Here is an 18264-nt window from a genome sequence, read left to right as displayed (position 1 = left end):
GGGTGAACACAAGGAGCCAGGAGGGAGGTGCACCTGCAGAGGGCATGGAAGCTCCCCACACCCGCCCATACGTCTCTTCCATTTAGCTCTTTCTGAGTTGCATCCTTTTTGACAAATCTGTAAATGTAAGCAATGTTTTTTTCTGAGTTTTGTGAGTCAACCCAGTGAATTACTGAACCTGAGAAGGGGGTCATGGGAATCACAGAATTTGTAGCAAAGTCAGCACCCCACTCCAGTACTCTTGCCTGGAAAATCCCATGGACAGAGAAGCCTGGTAGGCTGCGGTCCATGGGGTCGCTGGGAGTCGGACACCACTGAGCGACTTCACTTTCACTTTTCACTTTCATGCATTGGAGAAGGAAATGGCAACCCACTCCAGTGTTCTTGCCTAGAGAATCCCAGGGACGGAGCAGCCTGGTAGGCTGCTGTCTATGGGGTTGCACAGAGTCGGACACGACTGAAGCGACTTAGCAGCAGCAGAGAGGGTAACAGGTGACCCAGGACTTAATAACTGATGTCTACTTTGGGGGTCTTATGAAACTGAGCTTCTTAACTTATAGATCTGACACTAACTCCAGGGAGATAGTATAAGAATTGAATTGAATTGTTGGACATTCAGTTGGTATGGAAATAGACAACTGTGGTGTGGAAAAACCCACACAAAAGTAGTTAATTCCTGGTCTGCATTTGTAAAGTTTGAAGATACAAATGGGTTTGTTGATATAAACTCCCATCTTACCTTGCTGCACATGTATAAATAATAAACCCTCCAATTTAAGCAATGTTGTCAGAATAGTTGCTACTAATAATAATTAGCATTAATTTTATGCCATCTATGTGCTTTGCACCAGGCTTTTTAATACACAAATCCCTGCCTTCTTCTACACTATAGCAGCCTTTACTTTTTACATGGAGTGTAACACTATAAACTCTCTAACAATCCTTGAGGATAACAAGTCTCAAATTATGCCCATGAAAGGCTGATCTTAAGAGAAGCTCTGTGGAAAAAATAATTATAAAGTAAAAATGAAACTGCATGTACAGATCTAGTATTCTACTTCTGTACTTTACACACTTAAGGAAACTGCCATTTTAATTTGTACTCTCTGGCTGGTTGGTGGACATTTCATTTCTTTCCCAATTATTAAGGAACTAAGTCAACAAGACTTTCATTCCTTTCTCATCATTACTAACACTAGCACTAAGGATAGAGAACACTGAAGAAACTGTAGGAGCTGTGAGGGGTGGGTGAGAAAACTCACACAGCCCAGACTCTAGCAGTGGTTCCTCTCACTGTCTCCAGAAGACAAGCATCCAGCCTGTATCTGAGTATCTCTAATGACAGATAGATTTGGCTATTCACAATTTGGCTATTCCACTGTTGGACAGATCCTATGTGTGAAAGGTCTTCCCCAGGGTGGGATGAAATTCACCTCCACTGATGTAGTTTCCACCTGCTGTCGTCCTCTGCTGTATTACAGATGAATAGCCTGCTCCTCTTGCTTAAAGCTCTTCAAAATATGGATAGCAAAATAGCACCTGATTCTGCTACTCTTCTTCACTAGATAAAGATGGCTAGAGCTCTCAGTATTCTGGTCACTTTAACCTGGACAATTTAGACTAACACTGTCCCACCCAAGTGTAAAATCCCTAAGTGGACACAATATCTAAGACATAATCTGACAGTACAAGAACAAAGGGACTACTGCTTCTTTTAATCTAACACTGTACATCTATAAACGTTCATCAATGTTAGCCGCTTTTCACAGCCATTTCACACAACTACTTCAGATTATGGTGGCTGTCAAATGAAAAACAAACTATTTGGGGCCAGATCATTTAACAAGAACACCCGAAGTAATTCATGTGCACATCAAGGTTTGGAAAGTACTTCCATTTGTGTTCAGCTGCTAAGCACTTCCACGAGGCACCATAAAAGCCCACGCTTCCCAACCCTTGCCATTCCTCATACAAGTGTGCGTCTCAGGGCCTTTGCACTTGCCATTTGCTATGCCTGGCATGCTCTTCTATTTCTGCATTTCTCCATCATCTCTTTCAAGACTTTACTCAAACGTCACCTTCTCTGTAAGGCTGTCTGTGATCGCTAAATATATTCCTCCCCTCAGGGAGCCTTATTCCCCTTTCCCGCTTTTGCTTTTCTCATCAGAACTGGTCACCATAGGTTAAAAACTGCATCTTTACTTATTTTGTTTTTTCTATTTCCCCATATATTATACAACATAAGCTCTATAAAAGCAGAGATTTTTGTTAGTTTTCTTCCCCAGTGCCTAGGATACAGTAAGCACTCAAAAAATATTTTAAATACATGAAATAAACAAATGAGGTCTCTCTTCAAAACTACCAAAAGATCTTGTAAAATGCTTCCTTATCACACAAATTGAAGTTTTCTCAGCATTACATTACACAGATCTCCTTTTTAAAATATAATGAGAACCTACTAGGTAATTAGGCACTATAAACACTAATGTTCAACCATAACTAAGCATGGGGATTTAAAAGCTGATTCATGACTGGGCTGTACCATCAAAAAGTTTGTAGAAATAAAAACTGAGTCTCTGAGTGAAAATAAAACAGATGCCTACAGCTTTCCACAATACAGTAACAATCCTTTATATTGACAAAAACAGTCTTCCACACAAATTTTTTCACTTGATCCTCAACAATCCCATAAGTTTTGTGTAAAACAAATAATAAAAACACATTTTAAAGATAAGAAAATGAAAAAAATAATAATAATAAAGATAAGAAAATGAACATGCTTTAACTCTCAAAGTATGGCCATAATAACGTCAAAACTAGGACTGAAGTCTCTCAATTTTTAGTTCAAAACTTTACAATATCACATTTCTTCTTGCAAATGATACTGAACCAGACTATAAAATCACATAGCCATATATTATGTTGGAGACAGTAAGCTTTCCCAAACCACCCAGTGCCTCTGCAAAATGGGGGCAAACCAAAATACTCAATTCATCAAAGTCATGATCTCAACTTGAGGTATAAGAATTCAAACTGCTTCTTCCTGTTACTTATAAGACTAACCCAGAGCCCAGTGACATTCACCAAGATGTAAGAAATGAGCTTGTTGTATTACACATCAAGAAAGTTACTACTAGGACTTCCCTGGTGGTCCAGTGATTGAGACTCCGCACTTCCAATGCTGGAGGATGGGCTCGATCCCTGGTTGGGGAGCGAAGATGCCACATACCGTGTGGTGTGGCCCAGAAAATAAAGGAGAGAAACTTACTGAGCTATGATGACTGCTACAGATAAAGGAAGAACAGGAGTGAGGAAGATGGAGCAAATAAATGAAGGAGAACTGAATTCCACTGAGCAAAGAGGCAGTGTTATGACGTCATACTGCTCTAAGTGATGCAATTTTGCAATAGAAGAAAAAAAGACATACCTCCTCAAAATCCAAGCACAACAGCTTTCCTTCCTTTGCATAGATGAGGATGAACAGTTGTAATCCAGAATGTTCCCAAGTATTTATTTTTTTAAAAGACAGAGAAATAGAAAATCCATGTGAAAAGACATCCAATCTGGGAAGATGGAGACTGTCTTCTAAGTCTTATGATCAAGAGCAGCTGTTCACCAACTGTCAGAATCTGAAGAAAGTGCTAACTGTCGGTGTGTCTTCTCAAGAGAGTAATACCTGCTGGAACAGAAGAGCAAGAAGAGAAAGAAATACTACTGAATGCAAGTGTCTGGCTAGCAAACAATTACCAGTTGTTAGTCTGCAAAACTTTTCAAGTTGATAAAATGTATATCAGAAGATCACATGGAAGTAAATACAAGTGACCTAGCCCATCCAGGCTGGGGTTATCAATAACAGCAGCAATCCAGCTCTCTGGTCAATAATAAATAAGCAATAAAGAAAATATAAAAATTTATTTCATGCTTTCTATCTGGCGTTATCAATAACAGCAACAATCCAGCTCTCTGATCAATAACAAATAAGCAGTAAAGACAACATAAAAATCTGTTTCATGTTTTCTATTCAAGATGATGGTCATACCATACAACCAAACACAGGCAAATAATATTAGTCTGCCAAAGACACCAAAACACTCTAGTACTTTATAAATACTGTAGAACTACCAATGCAGATGTCTATGTCAGCAAGAAATATAGAATAATCATGCAAAAAATACATATTTAGGTCTGGCAGGAAAGCAAAGTTGATGTGGAAGTGAAGCAATATTTCTAAAGTGTTTAAAAAAAAAAAAAAAAAAAGACTGCCAACCCGGAATTCTATACCCAGAGAAAACAGCCTCGATAAATCAAGGCACATTAAAGATTTCTTCAAACAGACAAAAATTCATGAAAGGATCCATTACCAGCAAATCTGAACTACAAGAAATGTTAAAAGAAGTCCTTCTTACAGAAGGAAAATGTACCAGGTAGAAATCTAGAACTACACAGAAGAAAGAAGAGCACTGGAAATGGTAAACAGAAAACACACATAGTACTGGACAAAGGCTTTTATAACAATCAGATAGCCAATTCACCCACTTATTAAAATAAAGAAAAAATACTAACAAGATACATATAACACACATATCTTCCAAAATAAAGAACCTTGATTAACAGAACTCATTTCCCATCACACATTCCTGTAAACTAGAGAGTCAATATTATCTTTTTTACAAAAAGAACTCTCAAGGTACAAGCTATTTGTCCAGTAGTAATGAGTCTTTTACAGATGTGAAATTAAAATATTCTTGGTTCTAGTCCAGTGTTCTATACACAAACTCTTTTAAAGTGCCTGCCTAAAAAGAATTTCCTGGAATAAATTATGATTGCAGTTAATACATAATTTATCTATTTCCCATCATCTCCAGAGAACCCCAAAGTCACTTAGATGCTACAAAGACAGCAAAGAATGTTTCTCGCTTTCAAGAAGTTCTGAAAAACAACATAAGCTTTTAAATAAATTGGTCAGGTTACTCCAAACTTTCTAGAAGAAGAAAACATTTGCCAAGTCTTCTTGAGGAAAATTAATTTGTCAAAGCAGTAATAGCAAAACAAAGCTTCAAGGCTGGGTGCTGGAATAGGAAAAAGAAAATGCTAATATTTAATGTCACTCTATCACAGTCCAAACCTCAGAGGGAATGTGGTTAGTAAGAATGAAACCTCTGTAAAATCACTGATGCCAGATAGATTACAGAATGGGAATCCTGCCTACTATCCCTCTAAACACAAAATGTTAAACACAATTCATACATTCACAGATTCCTCAGGCCACAGGCAGATCTTATAATAAAACTTCACAGTGAGTGAATCTCACTCCCTGAAAGACTAAATGGTATACAACATAATTCAGGAAATTCCTCTTAACAGAATTCGAAGGGAAAGCTACTACTGTCACCCTGTCAGGACCAACTTTCTTTACTGGGCAAAGACAACTGAAAAATTAAGTGATTTCAGTATTCAATGATGAATATCATGCTAAGAGAAAAGTATCATTCTTTTAGCACTTTACCACAAGTAAGCCATCAGGTAACCTGCCTCTTATTAAAGTAAAGTTTATCAAAAGAAATATACTGGTTATAAACCTAAGAGATTTTAAAACATATGTTCAAACAAAAACTTACACATGAATGTTCATGGCAGCATGATTCATAATAGTCAAAAAGTGAAAACAACCACAAATGTCCATCACTGATGAATGATTCAACAAGATGTGGTATATTCATACAATGAATTATTACTCAGCTACAAGAAATACATGAAGTACTGAAACATGCTACAACATGGATCAACCTTAAAAACATTAAGTAAAAGAAGCCAGAAACAAAAGGCCATATATTATATGATTTCATTTAAATGAAATGTACAGAACAGGCAAATCCACAGGGACATAAATCAGACTAGTGATTGCCAAAGGATGAGGAAATGAACTGTTTAATGGATACGAGGTTTCATTTTGCAGTGATGAAAATGTTCTGGAACTAGATAGGAGTGGTGCCAGTGGGTGCACAACTTTGTGAATGTACTAAAAGTCTCTGAACCGTGCTCACTTCGGCAGCACATATACTAAAATTGGAACGATACAGAGAAGATTAGCATGGCCCCTGCGCAAGGATGACACGCAAATTCGTGAAGCGTTCCATATTTTTTATCTATGGTGAAACAGATCACTAGCCCAGGTGAGATGCATGAGACGAGTGCTCAGGCCTGGTGCACTGGGAGGACCCAGAGGAGTCGGGTGGAGAGGGAGGTGGGAGGGGGGATCGGGATGGGGAATTCGTGTAACTCTATGGTTGATTCGTGTCAATGTATGACAAAACCCACTGAAATGCTGTGAAGTAATTGGCCTCCAACTAATAAAATAAAATTTAAAAAAAATAATAATAAAATAAATAAAATAAATAAAAGTCTCTGAACCACACATTTTAAGTGGTGAAAATGATGAATTTTATGTTATGTGAATTTTACTCAATAGAAAAAAAGAAGTATGTTTCTAATTGTTAGTTATTTAGTACCTATACCACCTTACCTGCCTCCTGAGAAATCTGTATGCAGGTCAAGAAGCAACAGTTAGGGACAGGGAACAACAGACTGGTTCCAAACTGGGAAATGAGTACATCAAAGCTGTGTATTGTCACCCTGATTATTTAACTAATATGCAGAGTACATCATTTGAAATGCCAGGCTGGATGAAGCACAAGGTAGAATCAAGACTGCCGGGAGAAATATCAATAACCTCAGATACATAGATGATACCACCCTTATGGCAGAAAGTGAAAAAGAACTAAAGAGCCTCTTGATGAAAGTGAAAGACAAGAGTGAAAAAGTTGGCTTAAAATTCAACATTCAGAAAACAAAGATCATGGCATCTGGTCCCATCACTTCATGGCAAATAGATGGGAAAACTACGGAAACAGTGAGAAACTTTTATTTTCTTGGGTTCCAAAATCACTGCAGATGGTGACTGCAGCCATGAAATTGAAAGACGCTTGCTCCTTGAAAGAAAACCTATGACCAACCTAGACAGCATATTAAAAAACAGAGACATTACTTTGCCAACAAAGGTCTGTCTAGTCAAGGCTATGGTTTTTCCAGTGGTCATGTATGGATGTGAGAGCTGGACTATAAAGAAAGCTGAGCACAGAAGAATTGATGCTTTTGAACTGTGGTGTTGGAGAAGACTCTTGAGAGTCCCTTGGACTGCAAGGAGATCCAACCAGTCCATCTTAAAGGAGGTTAGTCCTGAATATTCATTGGAAGGACTGATGCTGAAGCTGAAATTCCAATACTCTGGCAACCTGATGGGAACAACTGACTCATTGGAAAAGACCCTGATGGTGGGAAAGACTGAAGGCAGGAGGAAAAAGGGGTGACAGAAGATGAGATGGTTGCCTGGCAGGCTGCAGTCCATGGGGTCGCAAAGAGTCGGACCCGACTGAGCGACAAAACTGAACTGGGCTCCCACTACTTAACAAAATACTGTGTTCATAAAAATCTTTCTTAAAAATTCAATATACCGAACATTCTAGAAAAGAACAGAGACAGTAAACAGATCAGTGATTGTCAGGGTCTGGTGAGGAGGAGAGTCAAATTAGGTGAGGCTAAAGTTTTTTAGAGCAGTGAAACTACTCTATATGACAGTGTAATGGTGAATAAAAGATATCAAACGTTTGTCAAAACCCATAGAATTAAAAAAAAACAAAAACAAAATAAACATTTAATGGCTTTCCATTCCTTTTATAGTGAAATTCAAATATTTTTCCATGGCCAATAGAGCACCGCATGATCAACCCTTTCTGTGTATCTCTCTCCTCCTGGTTTGCCATGGTCTCTTTTTTTTTAACTAATTAATTTATTTTAATCGGAGGCTAATTACTTTACAATATTGTAGTGGTTTTTGCCATACATTGACATGAATCAACCATGGGTGTATATGTGTCCCCCATCCTGAACCCCCCTCCCACCTCCCTCCCCTTCAGTTCAGTTCAGTTCAGTCGCTCAGTCGTGTCCGACTCTTTGCAACCCCATGAATCGCAACACACCAGGCCTCCCTGTCCATCACCAACTCCTGGAGTTTACTCAAACTCATGTCCATCGAGTTGGTGATGCCTAAAGCCCTAGAACTTTAATGTCGTGTAAATTCACGTTGAGGTTAAGGACAAATAGTTACATACAGAAATATTTAAAGATATGTGTATATACACAGCTTAATACATACACTTATCTCCTTGCTCTCTCACTCAGAGTGCGGAGAAGCAACAACACCCTGACAGCAACCAGCACACCCAGCACTCAGATCTTGGTTTCTAATACCATTTCCCCTCAAAAGGAACTGCAGTGCCTTAGAAGAATGACCATACAACTGAGGCATTACATAAAAGACAAACCTGAAGCATTTTACATTGCCAGAAAGAAAGTATTCACACACATGCATAGCCAAGAGAGTATGTCAAAGGAAAGGGATACAGAAGTCAACTGAAAGAGCTACAAATGGCCAGAGCTGAACAATTTGAGCAATGAAATTTATATAGATACTCCACTTCAAAGGGGGTAGAGCATAACTCATCACTCAGTAAGTGTGGGCTACGCCTAGTAAATCTCTTCCAGAGCATAGTACAGAAAGAGAGGAACAAAAGGGTAGCTTTACAGTGGAGAAAACAGACACTCGTACCAGTTAAGTGATCGAGGTTAGCAACATCACTGATAAAGTCATATCAGTAGTATGTACTGTTGATGTGTGATGAGAAGGGTGCTTTACCTCTGTGGTCTTCCTTCCAAAATTGTATTACAGTAATTTACTATTAGAAAATCAGCAGACAAACGTCTGGTTGAAGGACAGTCTACGAAAATACCTGATCAGTTATCTTCAAAATTGCCAAGGCCATTAAAAACAAGGGCAGTCTGACATATTGCCTCGATCAAGAGGGGCCAAGGAGACATTGACTATTGAATGTAATGCGCCATCCTGACTGGGATCCTGGAAAACAAAAAAGGACATGAAGGAAAACGCTGCAGAACTCCGAATAAAGTATAGACTTAGTAATAACATACCGATACTGATTCATTAATTGTGGCAAATGTGATGCACTAATGCAATATGTTAATAATAGGGGAAACTGGGTGTGGGACAGTAACTCTCTACTATCTTCCCAATAATTCACTAAATCTAACACTGTTCTAAATAAAATATTTACTTTTAAAGTTTTTATTTTTAGGAAGTTGTAAACATTTTATATGGTCTTGGCTCTCAAGAAGCTTGTCGTCTCATTGTGAGGTAAGATATATGCTCATGAAAGATGTATAAAATACAAAAGTAAGAAAATATTGAGAAATACAGATAAAAGTATCAATATTTAGGAATGCAGCTCTAGAATTATAAGGGAAGACTTCATCAAGGAGGTAAAACTTGAGTTTGCACCTTAAAACAGACTTCAGGGTCCAAAGCAAAAAAGAACAATGACCAGGGCACTTATAAGAACCAGAAGGGTGAATAAGGAAAAACTAAAAGAAATGAAGGGCTTCCCAAGTGGCTCAGTGGTAGAGAATTCACCTGCCAATGCAAGAGACACAGATTTGATCCCCTGGAGAAGGAAATGACAACCCACTCCAGTACTCTTGCCTGAAAAATCCCATGGACAGAAGAGCCTGGCAGGCTACAGTCCATGGGGTTGCAGAGTCAGACATGACCTAGCGACTAAACAACAACAAAAAGAAATGAGAGGATTTAGTCCTAAGGTCGCGTGGCAGAACTAATAGGGTTACATCATATGCCCATTTAACTTACAAGCTGACCTCTGGGAAAATGTGACCAACCCTCAAGGACACAGGGAGTGACAGCTGCTCTACAGAGCCACAACAGGAAATGCCAGTTTGGAAAGACAGGAAGCAGGTGGCCAAGTTCTTCTCTACAACTTTTCAAAGAACAGTGTGCATGTGAGCCCAATCAAGCCAAAATTTAGATTCAAATCCTGCAAACATTTATTGACCACTTCCATCTCATTTAATATGCACAATATATCTGTAAATATTTATTAATGTTTTGCATTTATCCATTTAAGAGGCTTAAATTTATACATTAAAAGGCATAATGCATAAATACAATAAAATTAATCCTCGAACAAAGCAGGAACACATTAAAATTCACTGTCTGATAAGGACGTGATAGCTCTTAAAACGCAAAAAATTTTCTGAAACTTGTTCCTTCCTTCAGTCAAGCTTAGTGGCTCCCAGTCTGAAAAAGGCTTAAGAATTAAACATGATTATATATGCACAAACATGCACACTATGCTTTTAAAATAATTTAAGGGATTTTCAAGTATAGTCTTCATCTTACGTAATGTTTGTCTCAAGCGCTGACTTCAGAACCGAATCCTGGAGATGAGGTGCAGCCCCCACTGCAGGCTTCCTCCGTGGGCACGGGAAAGCAGCCTCAGGGAAAGGAGGCAGAGAGGCCGAGTCCCACCACAACATGAAGGGCATTCTGACAACAATCAGAGCAGTCGAAAAACGGTCCAGGCTACCTCACAGGAATGAACTTTCAGTCATCAAAGGAGTTCAAACAGAGGCTGAAAAATCACTGAGAACATCTGAGAAGAGAGCAATTGGGGAAGAAGCTAAGATCTCTTCCAGGTCTTCAATTCTATAATGTGAAGACTGTTAAAACCTGTCAGAAGTGCAAACTAGTTGAGAAGGACAAAATGAAAAAAAGACATCAAGGCAAGAATGACACAGTATGTGAAGTCAATACTGGGAACCACAGACGTGCATGTGTGCTCAATCACGTCCAGCTCCTTTCTGACCCAATGAATTGCAGCCTGCCAGGCTCCCCTGTCCGTGGGATTTCTCCAGGCAAGAATGCTGGAGTGGGTTGCCATTTCCTACTCCAGGGGATCCTCATGACCCAGGGGTCGATCCTGTATCTCTTGCGTCTCTTGCATTAGCAGGTGGATTCTTTACCGCTAAGCCAAAAAGCCAGAAGCTCACTTCTACCTGCAAATGTTTGTCCTTGCTATTTCATCCGCCAAGGAAGCTCTTCCATCTCAATGACAGGCCACAACTCAAATATCTTGTCAGTGATGCCTCCCCTACCAACACCGCCAGGCACTCACTTATCAGATCAGCTTGTTTTATATTCTTCATGGTTTACACTATTTAGCAGTCAGCAAACTTTTTCTATAAAATGCCAGGCCACAGACCAAATAAATCCAGCTTGTCCCATGTGTTTATATGACCTATGAACTAAGAATGGTTTTTACATTTTCAAAAGGTGAAGGGAAAAAAAAAATCAAAAAGCAGAATTCAAATATTTTGTAATACGAGAAAACTGAATGAAATTAAAATTTCCGCGTCCAAAGTTTAATTAGAACATGGACACACTTGTTTCTGTACTGTACTGTCTGTGGCTGCTTTTGTACTTGAACAAAAGAGTTGAGTAGCTGCAACAGAGACAGCATGGCCTGTAAAGCCTAAAATATTTCGTTTCTGGTCCTTTCAGAAAGTTTATTAATCACTGATTTGTAGCATTACCTCTATTTGCTAATTTGCTATCCTCATTCTCACATACACAAAATCAAGTTCAATGAAAGCAGCCTTTCCCCCACACTGTAGCCCAGGACCTACCTAGAAACAATCCTGGAACAAATTAAGGGCTCAATAAATACTTGAATAATAAATTAATGAGTGCGTGTGTATATGTGTGTTCAGTCACTCAGTCATAACCAACTCTTCCTGACCCCTTGGACTGTAGCTCACCACGCTCTTCCGTCCATGGGATTCTCCAGGCAAGAATACTGGAGTGAGTTGCCATTTCCTCCTCCAGGGGATCTCCTCGACCCAGGGATCAAACTGTCTCCTGTGTCTCCAGCATTGCAGATGGATTCTTTACCGCTAAGCCAGGGGGTCTTCCCAATAAATTAATAAGTGATCCATAAATGGCACTCTGAAGAGTTCAAACTTAAGCCTTCAGCCATTATAGTCACGTACGGATGTGAGGGTTGGACCATAAAGAAGACTGAACACCAAAGAACTGACGCTTTCAAACTGAACTGTGGTGTTAGATAAGACTCTTGAGAGCCCGTTGAACAACAAGGAGATCAAACCAGTCAATCCTAAAGGAAATCAACCCTGAATATTCATTGGAAGGACTGATGCTGAAGCTGAAGCTCCAATACTCTGGCCACTTGATGCGAAGAGCCAACTCATTAGAAAAGACCCTAATGCTGAGAAAGACTGAAGGCAGGAGAAGAGGACAACAGAGGGTGAGATGGTTGGATGGCATTGTCAACTCGATGGACAAGAGTTTGAGCAAGCTCTGGGAATTGGTGATGGACAGGGAAGCCAGGTGTGCTGCAGTCCATGGGGTCACAAAGAGTTGGACATGACTGAGCAACTGAAGAACAGCAACATATATGACAAGCATAAGAAAAGGGGAAATATTCTAATAGAAATGAGCAAAGAGTTTAAAGTAATGGTAGTCATCAGTTACTGCAGGTCATTGGGTTTCTTCACCAAATTATACAGGGTTTTCTGTGCTCATAAAAGATTTTCTCATCTACTGTAAGGTGGCAGAACACTGTCAGCTGATTGTACTTCTGTTTACCTTAAGATGCAAATACTCCTGAGAAATCTCATTTCCTATACATAGCACACAGCACCCACACCATGCCAAATCTTAATAAGTGCTCATAATTTTAATAGATCTAGATCACGTGCTAATGAATTTTTAATATCTGATTCCTCCCTAGGCTGCTGATCAGCAATCTATTCTGCAAGCAGCTGAAAACTCCTCAGAAATGAAAAGGTTACCGCCCACAGACCAGAAGCAGCTTTTTAATCTTTCTATACTAGCCAGAGAGTGGGTGTGTGATTTCAAAAAAATACAAGCCAACTCTGTCGGTAGAGGACAAGGTATTGTCGCATTAAAATCCCACCTATAAGCATCATTTGTTACATGACACTAGTAAAACTACCACCTACTCATTATCAGAGCCGCACTCCTCTAATCTACAAGTGGGGGGAAAAATGTTATCTACCTCCTGGAAGAATCTTGTCCTTAACATTTCCATAAGGTTCTTTCCTTCCAGGGTTTCCAACAATTTCTATAAACATGTACTTCGAAGACAAGGATCTGGTTTAAGTCATTAACTCCCAAATGTAAGATACATTTGATCAGAAGGCATAAACAAATCAAAGTTTTGCTTTGTTTTAAAGCAGCTACCTGTTTTTTAATAATTTAGGAATTCAGACCTTTCACAGAGATGCCTGTGGCACAAGTACCTCTGATAAGTATGTCAGACTTATAGCAACCATTTTGGATTAGGACATGTGTGTGTTCATCTTCCTTTCCTCTATGACAAGTGAGGATGAAAAGGCAGCCTGCAAAAGCATTGGCTAAGATCTTCCAAGACTAATGTGTAAGCTGTCGCCAAAGAGGGGGGAAATAAACCAGCAGCTCAAGTGGGGTGCTTCAAGGAGCTACTGCAGGTGCACCTGGGGGGATGTTCACGATCAATGTTAGGGACGATTCAAGAGAACCCCTGGACAAACACTACACGCACCTTTGCTTAAGCTGAAAAAGCTGTGGAGTCTGCAACTTACAAACGGATCTCTGGTCCTTCACCGAAAGTACAATTCACTGAGCCCCTTTTCCTTTCCTAAAAGGGTTAATAAAAGACACCTTAGGGCCCAACCAACCCAGACTCCCATCCTACCGCTCACCACCTATTATTCTCCACGTTCCCAGAACTGCCGGCTCCCTCCTCCCTCCAAACGACAAGTTCGAAAATCAAAACAAAAGGTGCTAAAAACTGGTTTCAGGTGGCAATGACTGAGTCCTAGTGGCCAACTTCTGGGGACGCTAGGGCGACCGACGACGGTTCGTAGGACCCCCTCACAAACAGTCCTTCGGCCCTGGGCCCACCTCCTCACGCTCCTCTCGGTCCCCGCGGCCCTGGAGGGGGTGCGGGGAAGGGGGCGAGGCGAGGGGGTTGGGGAAGAAGAAGCCTCCACGGTCAAAATGACAGCGGAACGCGCCGGGAGAGGAGAGAGGCCCGGCAGGATGCTGGGGGTCGAGCCCTAGGCCCCGGGGCTTCCGGCCCCGCTCGGGGGCGACCGAGGGTCCGAGCCACGTCAGGCCGCGAGCCGGAGGCCCCGGGCCGCGTTGGCAGAGGCGCCTGGCCACGCTCACCACCTCACCATTCTCCCCGCCCCGGGGCGGAGAGGCGGCGAGAGGGGGCCCCGGCCGCCTTCAGCGTCCGGGGCGGGAGCACGGACTTACCGGCGGGGAGGGGAGGAGCAGCCGGCATCTCCTCCAGGGCCGTCGCTCGCGCTCAAGCGCCGGCTCCTGCCGCTGCGGCCGCCGCGCCCGATCCATCCCCCCCCCACCCCGACCACCCCCCCTCCCGGCCCTCCCCCCGCGCCGCCTCAGCCGCCGCCGCCTCAGCCACCGCCGCCTCAGCGGCCGCCTCAGCCCCCGCTACCGCCGCCTGAGTCCCAGCGCGGGAGCGCGAACCGGCGCTAGGAGGCGAGAGCGCGCGCGCGCGCGCGCCCCGCCGGCCGCCGCCTCCCACAACCTCCGCCCCCGGCCGGCGGCGCACGCGCGAGGGCGGCGAGCGCGCGCACGCTGCAGGAGGGGGCGGGGACGGCCCCCGGAAGGCGTGGCCCCGCCCACCCACGCGGTCGCTGGGCAGCGGACTCCTGGGCTGCAGGTGGCCCGCGGGCTGATCCTGGTACGCTCTTCACCGCCACGGCTCCGGGAACCGCGTTCCTCCGACCTGGCCCGGCTTTCTAAGAGCGAAGGTTTGAGCGGATTTTTGGCAGTCGCTCCGGGTCCCTCACCTGTTAATGCCTACCTTCAGTCGAAGGCCTTCTTTCCTCCCCGGATCCAGCAGGGTTTCGGCCGCTGCTGGCAAAGGGGCATGTTAGTATTTCTCAGCCATCAACCTGTCCTTTTGTTATTCCATGTTCCTAATTCACTTATTCCTTCATCACTTACACATTGAGGCTCCTTACGGGTGCTGGGCCTCATATGAGTTACTGGAAGTCCTACGTGGGAACAGAGTTTTGACGTTAGAACTGGTGGAGAAGGCAAACGTTAAAGGGAGACTTACACAAAATTTAAATTTGTGCATAGTAAAAATGTCTTCTGAGAGGTGCGTGGTGTTAAGAGAGCCTGTGTTAGGGGAAGGAAGGACGGAGATGGATTCAGCCAATGATTTCCAGGCTGGAATCTGAAGGCTGACTTGGAAAGACTTAACTTTATCTCCAAGGGACCAGAGCTGGTGTGGCCGGAACGGGGCACTGAATGGGGAGTAGAGTGTGAGTTGGGGCAGGGGAACTTTACAGTTGGAGCAAGGTAGACTGGTGGAAGAGAGAAGCCCTTTTTTAGAGAGTAAAATGGACAGGACTTGATTGGATGAAGATTGAGGCCAAGGAGGTGACAAGTTTGACTCTTAGATTTAATTAACCCATTTGTATTTCTCAGGAAATGCATTTGTAGGTCTCAGGAACTCTGAAGGAGGCCCTTAAAAAAAGTAACTCAAAATGGATGATAAACGTGAAAGCTGAAACTCTTAAGTACATTTCTAGAAGAAAACATTGAGAGAAAAATCTTCGTAATTTTGAGGTAGGCAAAAATTTCATAGAACACAAAAAGCATGAACCATAAGAGAAATTATTCATAGGTTGGACTTAACCAAATTTTAACTTTTGTTCTTTGAAAGACACCATGAAGAAAATGAAAAGGCAAGCCATAAACGGGAAGGAGGTATTTGGAATACGATATATTTGACAAAAGACTTGAGTCCAGAATATATAAAGAACTCTTATAAATGAATAAGATGAACAATCCGAACAAACAATGGGCAAGAGGTTTTACTAAACACTTCACCGAAGAAGATATAAAAATGGCCAATAAGCAACAAAGCAGTGCTCAGTATCTTTAATCATCCAGGGATCTTCACGCTAAAACCTCAATAAGATGCCTCTGCACTCTCATTACAGTAGCTGAAATTATAAAAACTAATGACCCAGCGACCACATTCCTACACATCTCCTTAACTATACTTCAGCTCCTAATAAAGATAATAACACAGTCATACTTGTGCCTAACATGATACGACTCAGCTGCATACAACCAAAACACCACAACACTTTCCGCAAAAGAGGATGCAAACTTTCCGAGTGATACCCCCTTTCTGCTTTTGAAATCCTGTAACTTAATGCTGTGATATAAATTTAAGTATATTATTACTGCATCTCCATTGCGTGTTGTTGCTGTTCAGTCGATAAGTCGTGTCTGACTCTTAAGTAACCCCATGGACTGCAGCCCGCCAGTCTCCTCTGTCCATGGGTTTTCCCAGGCAGGAATACTGAAGCGGGTTGCCATGCCCTTCTCCAGGGGCTCTTCCCGACCCAAGGATAGAACCTGTGCTCCTGCAGTGGCAAGTGGATTCTTTGCCATTGAGCCACCAGATCATTACTATTCAAAATGCGTCCCTTGAACCAGCAACATTAGCATCACATAGGAGCTTGTTAAAAATGTAGGATCTCAGCTCCACTCCAGATCACCTTAGTCTAAGTCTTCATTTTAACATAACCTCCAAGCAATTTGTATGCATATCACAGTTTGAAAGGCACCAGGCTAGAAAACATGTGTAATTTGGTGTCGGGAGCCACCGGGATGTCCCCAGACCGTGACAAGGTCACGGGAGGAGAGAGGAACCTACAAGGCAGCTCTTCCCCTAGGAGTCGCTCCAGGGGCCCAGTATGTCCCCTTCCTCTTTCTATCTTACTGTTATTGGGTTTTCTATTAATTCTTGGGAATGTAACATACAGTGATCAGGACTCCCTGGAAAAGTCCAAGCCTATTTAGAAAGATCCCCGAAGGCCGAGGCCTACTCTGCCTCCTGGGCATTGGGAACCTTATGACCAACCAGGAATGAAAGGCCTGTTCAGGTTTGTGACAGACCATCCACCACGCAAGGGGCGTTATGCTTGGGAGGGCATCAGAAATGCTCATGATTGCTCCAGCCCAGGACACGACCATAGACATTGTACCAAGTCAAAAAGGAAAAGGCCACAGGCATAGATTGGCTGCTTGCTTAGAAGATTATAATGTTCTAGATTAGAAAAGAGTAGAGGCATTTAGATTCAGAAGTATATGTACGATAGGTTAATGTTCTTTGGTCAAGAGGGTTTCATTGTTGCTATTTCAGTGCTGCTATTTGTCCATTGTTTCTCTTCCTTTAAACAATATGGAATATTACCGGTATTTTTGTAGAATTGGAAAATATGTAGCATAGGATTTCAATAGTATAGAAGATTTATATTAACCAGCCTCACTGCCATTACCTCGCTATTAATAGAGGTGTTTTGCTGCTTCAGAAGTATTTTGCTGCTTCATAGTTAGACTGTAGACTGAGGTTTTGTGGTCTTAGACAAGGAAAAATATCAAGTTTTCTCATGGTACTATTCTCAGAAATGTCAAACATGTTTTTCATAACCCTTCCCGTGTATTGTTTTATTGTCCAAAGAATTCATACTATATCTGGAATCTATGGAACATTGTTTTTGTCAGAGTGAAAATGTTAGGCCATTGAGGCAAGAAGACTATGTACAGAGCATTCAAGGAAAAAACCCTGTAATCGGGATTGTTCCAGATGAAGTCATTGGGAAAGATATGAGGGAAAATGTTGACGGGAGTATGAAACCAACATCTGATGTAACATGGGGTGATGGTAAGGGGGAGGCAAGAAAAACAATTCTATATAATCTGAGCTGTTAAAAAATAAAGTAGACGAGTTCTTGTATTGCAACCAGAGTACATGCACTTCTTCTCGCCAACGCCACTTATCCCTTAGGTATTCCTGGACCCGCCGGGGCTGGACTCCGGCAATTTGGAGAATTACAATAAACATGAATTGTAACAACTATTAAAAATTTACAATTGAAGTTGACTAATGAATCTTAGCAGTGATATCAATGGGAAATGAATGCAGAAGAACTAAAAACCTTAAGTTGTTCAACAAAATCTAGCATAACTTCCATTGAAGTATTGTAATATCTTTGCAGCCATACTTTATCATATTTCCAAATAGCCTTGTGTCAGTATGTATTTAACTTTGCTAAGTACGGGTAACCAGCAAAGAACATAGCTGCACAAAATTAAAATTTAGTAAAAACTATTCAAGGTCAAGAGTGATCAAAAAAGACTGTCACGTTCAGTGACCATGATGTATTAGAGCATGTAAGGATTGAAGCTGTCTTGTTGTT

At 41.8% G+C, this 18264-nt stretch overlaps 1 protein-coding gene, 1 long non-coding RNA gene and 1 other non-coding gene across 22 annotated transcripts in view; 2 read left to right on the top strand and 1 right to left on the bottom strand.

Moving 5' to 3' along the window:
- Nucleotides 1-14372, bottom strand: part of TMCC1 (transmembrane and coiled-coil domain family 1) — a 151933-nt gene extending 137561 nt beyond the window's left edge. For 6 of the 20 annotated variants that reach the window (XM_065933913.1, XM_065933923.1, XM_065933927.1 and 3 more), the window contains exons 1-4: nt 14270-14370; nt 13551-13646; nt 8847-8971; nt 3428-3679 (exon numbers count right to left, since the gene is read on the bottom strand). The gene's annotated coding sequence lies outside the window, so the exon portion shown is untranslated. Of the gene's footprint in view, nt 1-3423; nt 3680-8846; nt 8972-13550; nt 13647-14269 lie in introns of all 20 variants that reach the window. The other 14 variants (XM_065933920.1, XM_065933922.1, XM_065933926.1 and 11 more) reach the window with 11 other exon arrangements.
- LOC136167960 (U6 spliceosomal RNA) lies at nt 6037-6143 on the top strand. The gene has a single exon (XR_010663131.1). It is a non-coding gene; the product is annotated as a U6 spliceosomal RNA (small nuclear RNA).
- A 311-nt stretch (nt 14373-14683) lies between the features above and the next one.
- On the top strand, nt 14684-17763 carry LOC136167864 (uncharacterized). The gene is made up of 3 exons (XR_010663117.1): nt 14684-14790; nt 15476-15616; nt 15714-17763. It is a non-coding gene; the product is annotated as an uncharacterized lncRNA (long non-coding RNA).
- Nucleotides 17764-18264: the final 501 nt, after the last annotated feature.

This window comes from Muntiacus reevesi, chromosome 4 (assembly GCF_963930625.1).
Source record: "Muntiacus reevesi chromosome 4, mMunRee1.1, whole genome shotgun sequence".
In the NCBI taxonomy this organism is placed as follows: domain Eukaryota; kingdom Metazoa; phylum Chordata; class Mammalia; order Artiodactyla; family Cervidae; genus Muntiacus; species Muntiacus reevesi.
Note: the sequence above shows the minus strand (reverse complement) of the source record. Positions and strands in the feature narration are given on the sequence as shown.